This window comes from Ixodes scapularis, unplaced genomic scaffold (genome assembly GCF_016920785.2).
Source record: "Ixodes scapularis isolate PalLabHiFi unplaced genomic scaffold, ASM1692078v2 PGA_scaffold9__187_contigs__length_104089568, whole genome shotgun sequence".
In the NCBI taxonomy this organism is placed as follows: domain Eukaryota; kingdom Metazoa; phylum Arthropoda; class Arachnida; order Ixodida; family Ixodidae; genus Ixodes; species Ixodes scapularis.
Genome location: NW_024609884.1, coordinates 93,409,133 through 93,415,488, shown reverse-complemented (window position 1 = coordinate 93,415,488; position 6,356 = coordinate 93,409,133). Strand labels below are relative to the sequence as shown.

Sequence of the window (6,356 nt, the reverse complement as noted above, 5' to 3'; positions counted from 1 at the left end):
TTTGAGAAAAAAAAAGTTCAGTTTCGTACGATTCATTTGTGTGTACATCACATATAAAAAAAAAAAGAAAAAAAAAGGTGTTGAGTGGACCTGTAGGTTCGATCTCTCGTGAAATCACCCTATTATATGTATAAAAAAATCTTTTTGCCTAGTTTTATTTTATTATTCTTTTAAGGAGGCATTAACCTGATGTTATTTCCGGCAAGATGTAAACGACAATGATAGATTCATTATTCTACCGAAGGGGGTCAGAAGGTGACAAGCCTGGAGCTAGCTAGCTCTCACAGCTCCATAGTTACCCTCAATTGAGTAATGAATGGGATTATGACAGTTTGGTTTGTCACACCCGTCAGGTAATTAATGCCCACTTGCCATTTTTGTATGATAAGCTTGTGCACATGATCAGGTAACAAAACTAGTACTTGTATAGCTAAAGTACCAGTTCGGAGACTTCGGGTTCTGCATTGGGGAGGTTATATGCACAGGCACGAACTACCAGTGAAAATCACAATAGTGGGGCCATTTTTCGTGCTACAGAAAAGCTACATCACATTCAATCAAGGATGACTTTTATTTACAATATTTACTGGATTTGTTCTCTGGTGCGACTTCCTAAACTCCACATGGCTTCGTCCTCTTTGCTTTTTTTTCATTGGCCGTTTGATTTAGACCTTTGAGAAAGAGATGAATTCTCGTCAGGCAGTAGAACTTTACAACCGCCATTGTCAGGACATGTGAAGGCTTGGAGCAGCCTACACCTGGCACCTGCCCGACGCCATGAACAATCTCCTTTGACCGCCTTTGTGTGTAGTTTCAGTTGGCTGAATGTGCGCGTCAGTCTGTGCTCCAGAATCTGGATGAGGGCGTAGAAAGCTTCAGAAGGGTACAAGGGCCCACCCAGGTCCCACTTTACACATGCCTCTAATGGCAGGTTGGCGGGCACATTTTTTTTCTCAAGTAGGCATAGTGACTTTCAGAGCCCGCAGGAGCTTCGGAGTACACGCTTTTTTTTGCAACATAACCAGCAGTGTAGTATACAAGCCGCGAATCACTGTGTTGTGCGACATTTGCTGCATGGTCTATCACGACTTCAGCCAAGCTCAATGGTTCTCCCGAGTTCAGTGGCGTAGACTTTCCATTTTCCCGGGGGGGGGGGGGGGGGGGGGGGGGCAGGCTGAGAAGTTCTTCGAGGGTGGGGGGGGGGGGGGGGGGGGGGCTGCGCGTTACCTTTTCGCCAGAACTGGAGATTGAAGCTAACGAAAGTACGCTGGGATTCCATTCCCCATGTATTTTGGCAATAAAGGCAACGTGGGTGTTATTTCGTTTACATGCCACTACCAGAAGCTCGGTACATGGCACGTAAACAGCATCTCGGTAAGGATCATGGCTCGGACCCGGGGGGGGGGGGGGGAGGGAAGCTCTGCCCCCCCTCCCCCCCGGATCTTACCTGGGGGGCACGAGCCCCGATGTGCCCCCGAAGTCTATGCCTATGCCCGAGTTCCAGATGTCATCGTCTTCGTCGTCCTGCATCACCTCTTCCACAGAAAGCATCGACTCAAGCATGTCGGGTGCAACATTTCCTTCTTTAGGACTCTAGCCAAGCCGTAAAATGCCAAGCACCCGCAATGTACAGAAACATTGAGCAGGAACATTAAAGATTTACCTTTTCTGGCAAAATATATTAAGTTGATTGCTGAAAAAATTAAATGGGTTTTTTACCTCATAAACACAATGAATTGGGCAGCTGTTGGATGATCATTTGCGCCGCAGGACTGTCTCACGATCCCAAAGCACATCACAAGGCAGTCCTGGCTCAGCTGGGAAGTCATCAGGAAAGAAAAGCCCACTTTCTCTGTAAGGTACCTAAAAATGTAAGAATAGCATCTCAGTCAACCAACATTTCTATTTTTGATCACTGTGGGCAAGGATTTCGGGCATTGGCTTATACAACATTGTTTTGTACTTTCGCAAGGAGGTCCTTCGTCGCATGTAGGCTGACACGGAGACCCTCTGCCGTGCTGCTGCTGAGGAAGCACAGCTTTCCTGCGTGTGCCTCCCATGCATCAAGAAACTGCAGCGTTTCGTCGAGTACTGCCGCCTTCTTGCTGCCAGGTCTGGAAGCTGAAGTGGAAGTAACATTTATTTGTATCACACAAGAGAGAAAAGCAAATTAGAGACAACCGCACCTGAGCGCCTGAGCCGGAAACCCTGACGTCATGACGACGATGGGGTCAGCCATCAGGTTGGCAAACAATTTGGTAGGCTTGAGCTTTGTGTACTGCCCTTCTGTCTTTTCTTCATGGAAGGACATATACAACTGACAAACTCAAAATCTGGAATGCCAGGTCTACTCGCATCTTCTGGAACCCATCGGGAAAAATGTGAGCCCTAGTCAACTTGTGTGGAACTTTACATGTAACATTGCTATTGTCGCACTTCCCCGTTGTCTAAACATGTTCCCAGTGGGCCTGAAAAGCAGAGAATTGTACGAGAATAAATAAAACGAGAATTATGTCAAATAATACCTTGATACAAAAATAATAGTAAATATTAGAGGAAAATTAACAGCGTCTATTGCAGACTCGTCCTTCGTGGGTGTTGAAATCATGCTTCATCATGAGGTGAGGTTCCGGACACACTTCACAAGGTGGGGAAAGTCTGACCCGAAGTACAGGTGTCTCTCTTCGTCAGCTGGGTGGATAACCTTGCATGTCAAAGATGTCGACTCGCCTTGGATGCCGAGGGCGTGCCACATGGCACGGTTTCAGGACACTCCATCAGAACAGATGTAGTCGACGCAAAGACCCACGTTCTCACACAGTAGTGTTGCCTCGACCACAATCTTGGTCAAAATCCTTGATTTCACGTTGCCAGAAGAAGCAAAGACACCTAAGAAGCGAATAAATATAAATAAGTTTTTTTAGTTTAGTGCACTCGTATAATCACTACTGTGTTTCGGACTTTAAAGACCCCAGGTTAACGTGCCAGAACCTAACAAGAAGGCACCTAACAAGAAGGCACCTAACAAGCAAGTAAAATATAAACGAGTGTGTTAGTTGAGTGCACTTCGTATAATCACTATTGTGCTCTGGACTTTAAAGACGCCAGGACAACAGTTGTACTGCACTGACCCAATTGCCTAGCTACAGCAGAGGCACCAAATACAAGTTCAAGGCGGATTGATTTCCTGCTGTTCAAACATTTCATTTTGTGTTCGTAGACAGTAAAATATAAAAAAAAATGCATTTAGAAGAGAAGCAAGTGCTGCTGGCGTGTTATTATTTGTGTCCATCTGCCTACAAACGTCTGGAACATGACGACGAGACCGTGGTCTGCCCTGGTATGGTGGTCTGCTTCTTCGGTAAATTGTCCCAAGTCGACAAAACCTTGTATGCGTGCAGAGGCTGTCATGTCAAGGTGCGAAGAGAGCTTCATTTCATCTAGAACAAGGCCTCCATGCCGCTCCATGTCGTCCATTCCTTGCACTTTAACCTTGACAGAGTTGAGCAGCTGCTGGCTAAAGCCATACGATGTCTTGAATTTCTGCAAACCTGTAGTATTGTTGCATGCACTTCCTGGAGTCAATAACTGGATCTACACACAAACATTGATGTATGTCAAGAGGCAGACACGGCTCGGCAGCACCAGGACCTTGTGACGCCTTTAATGTTCATAGAAGCGGGGACTCTTCATTCGTAGAATTCCGCATTCTAGCAGTCACTGCTTGCTGTAGCGGTAGCCACGCAGTGACTTGGGCTTTGATGCCTCAAAACAGGCCCGCACTGCGGACTGCTGTTTTTGCGGACGCATTTTGATCTGTAAAAAGAAGGAAAAACTTCTATTCGATTTTGGCCCATATCCTTCATGTGTTAAACTCATTTTTTTTAAAGTAAACAAAAATCACGCTAAATATCACTTTACAATAAACCTCACCTGCTCCCTAAGAGCACCTTTCTTGACGGTAATATTCTCGTCTTCAAGCTGTTTCAGACGGTCAAGTAATGAAAGAACTTTCTTGATTCTCCGTCTCAGTCTCCGCACAGCTTGCCCAAGTCGTTTGCCAGAAGGGCTGATTAAATGCATTGGTTTTTCAGACGAAGCAAGCGAGTCAGGAGAAGGTGTCTGCCTTGTTTACGTCACAAGCAGCGCAATCCACCTGTGGTTGGAATAGACCAAAACAAAATTTCACAAAAGAGTCATTTATTATACTAGTAGAAGCGGTTGGTTCATATAAAGAAAAGCCCGGGAAAAAAGACAAGACCAACTCTACCTTTTATCAGTTTTTGGTAGCTATGTACACGAAAAAGTGTTGCTTCTTGGTGGAATATTTCTTAAAACTATTTAGTAGAAATTGTCACATACCAAGCAGTGCTGACCCATTGCAGTGGCTTGACAAGAACTGTCCAAATGTGATGCTTTTGAACTTTCTCAGATCCAGAAGTTTCGACTTGGTGTTGCATCCAATGCCAACACACAGTGATGTGTCTTCCGTGTGCATGAGGACCGCTGAGCCTCTTCCTTTAACGCAATATCTTTTAGCTTGTGAAGAAGTCCAGACAAAAAAAAAAATGCTGCACCTGACAAACTGTCTCGTTGGCTCGTGCTCGAGGACTACGATCTTGCTCGGCTCCACGGAAGGCGTCTTGGACTTGTCGAACACAGTTGTCTGGTACGACACAATTCTATTCTCAAATGTTTGTTTGTACCAATCACGTGAGGGACACTCTAAGTGATGAGCGAAAGAACCACTCGCAGGCGCTGCAAGTACTTCAAAATGCGAGTGTGCAGGAGTGTCAGCTCTTTCTGGTTCCTCAGATACTTCGTGACGGTGGGGGGAGGGGGGGGGGGGGGGCGGGGACGGGGGGGAGGGGGGTGTACGAGCCCCATTCCGTGTTTCAGCTTCAGCACGAGAAGCTTCATTTTTCGAATCACAGTTCGCCTTTGCTGGCACGGCATTGACTGATGCAGTGGCGCGTCGTTTTTTTTCCTTCGGGAGTGGCTTGCTCATATACTTGGGAAGGTTAGAAAAAACCGTTGGAAAGGCGTCTTCCGTCAGGGTGGGGACATCTCGCGGCACCAATACTTTATGGCCATTTACCTGGTGCCTAAATGTACGCACAATGAACCTGAAATGTGAAACTAAGCCACAGTTTTAGTTGCCTGAAGACATTAAAAGTTCAACAAATGTTGTTCCCAGCTGAAAGCTACCATTCCAAATGAGTATTTTGATATTCACGATGCTCCGAGAGAAACTAAAAAGTAAGATACCACAACTTCTTGCCTAGAGTTGTAACATTATATTTTGTTTTCTTATTTCTGAGCAGTTACGAAATGGGCTGAAAGCAGATGGTAAACTTTGAAGGTTTGCATAATAAACCAATAAATGCAATCTGGCACGCCCGAGCGATGGGCTGAAGTTTAATTTGACCTCGTGCTAATTTTTTCATGCGTAACCGAAATCTCGGCTACATCACCGGCCGAGGGGTCCGTTGTATTACGGGCATCTCGGCCACGATTTGAACCTGTTAACTGGGGTAGGAATCCATAGGCCGGCGTAATACCTTAGAAACCCCGAGGAGGCTGTTAAACTTCAAAAGTTCTAACGCGGAGCACCACGTCCGGATGCTCGATACACGTATTGAAATTCACCTATGCAGCAAGCTGCCAAAGACTGCATCCTAAACTCTATCTTAATTAAGTTGGTACTGGCCTGCAGAAGGCCGACTACATTTGCAGCACGTTTGTAAACGAAGGAGCAGTCCACGAACTCACTGGCATGCTGTTTACACGCAGAAGCGAACGGTTTCCCAGCAAGCGGGCACACAAGGGCTTAACGACGTGTTAGATTAGCTTAATCGAGTTCAGAGAAACCAACCTGTCGTCAAACTGCTTTTCGCACACTGCGGAGTTTTTTTTGGGGGACCTTGTCTGCCCTGGGGTTCGCTCGGGCCCACTTTTCGAATGTTGCGACACCTTTCGGTGCGCGAAAAAGGGATGGCCTGACCCCACACGACTTGTAGCCTGCGTCATATCCCGGCACAAAACACCATCTCTGTGTTTTCTTTTTCTTCGTCGAGGACATGGCTCCCAAAGAAAGCAATAAAAGCTGGAGCACACGGGGAGCGAACTTCGACAACACGCTGAACATGGCCGGCAGCTAAGTGACCGACGACCGACGGCGCCACTAGAGACAGCGCCACATTTGCCACTATCGGCATCCACGCGCGGAGGGGCCACGCCGTCCAAGGGGAAAGCGCCGCGCTTTTCACGCCTCCCCTTTTAGTACACCCTACCGCCATCCATCTCACCCCTCTCTTGCCCCCTGGCCTTTGGGGCTCTTCTAACGCATACCGGAC

The 6,356-nt window shown here is 46.8% G+C and overlaps 1 pseudogene; it reads right to left on the bottom strand.

Annotated features, from left to right (window-relative positions):
• Positions 1 to 552: 552 nt before the first annotated feature.
• Positions 553 to 6,132, bottom strand: LOC115316577 (annotated as a pseudogene).
• Between the last annotated feature and the right edge of the window lie 224 nt (positions 6,133 to 6,356).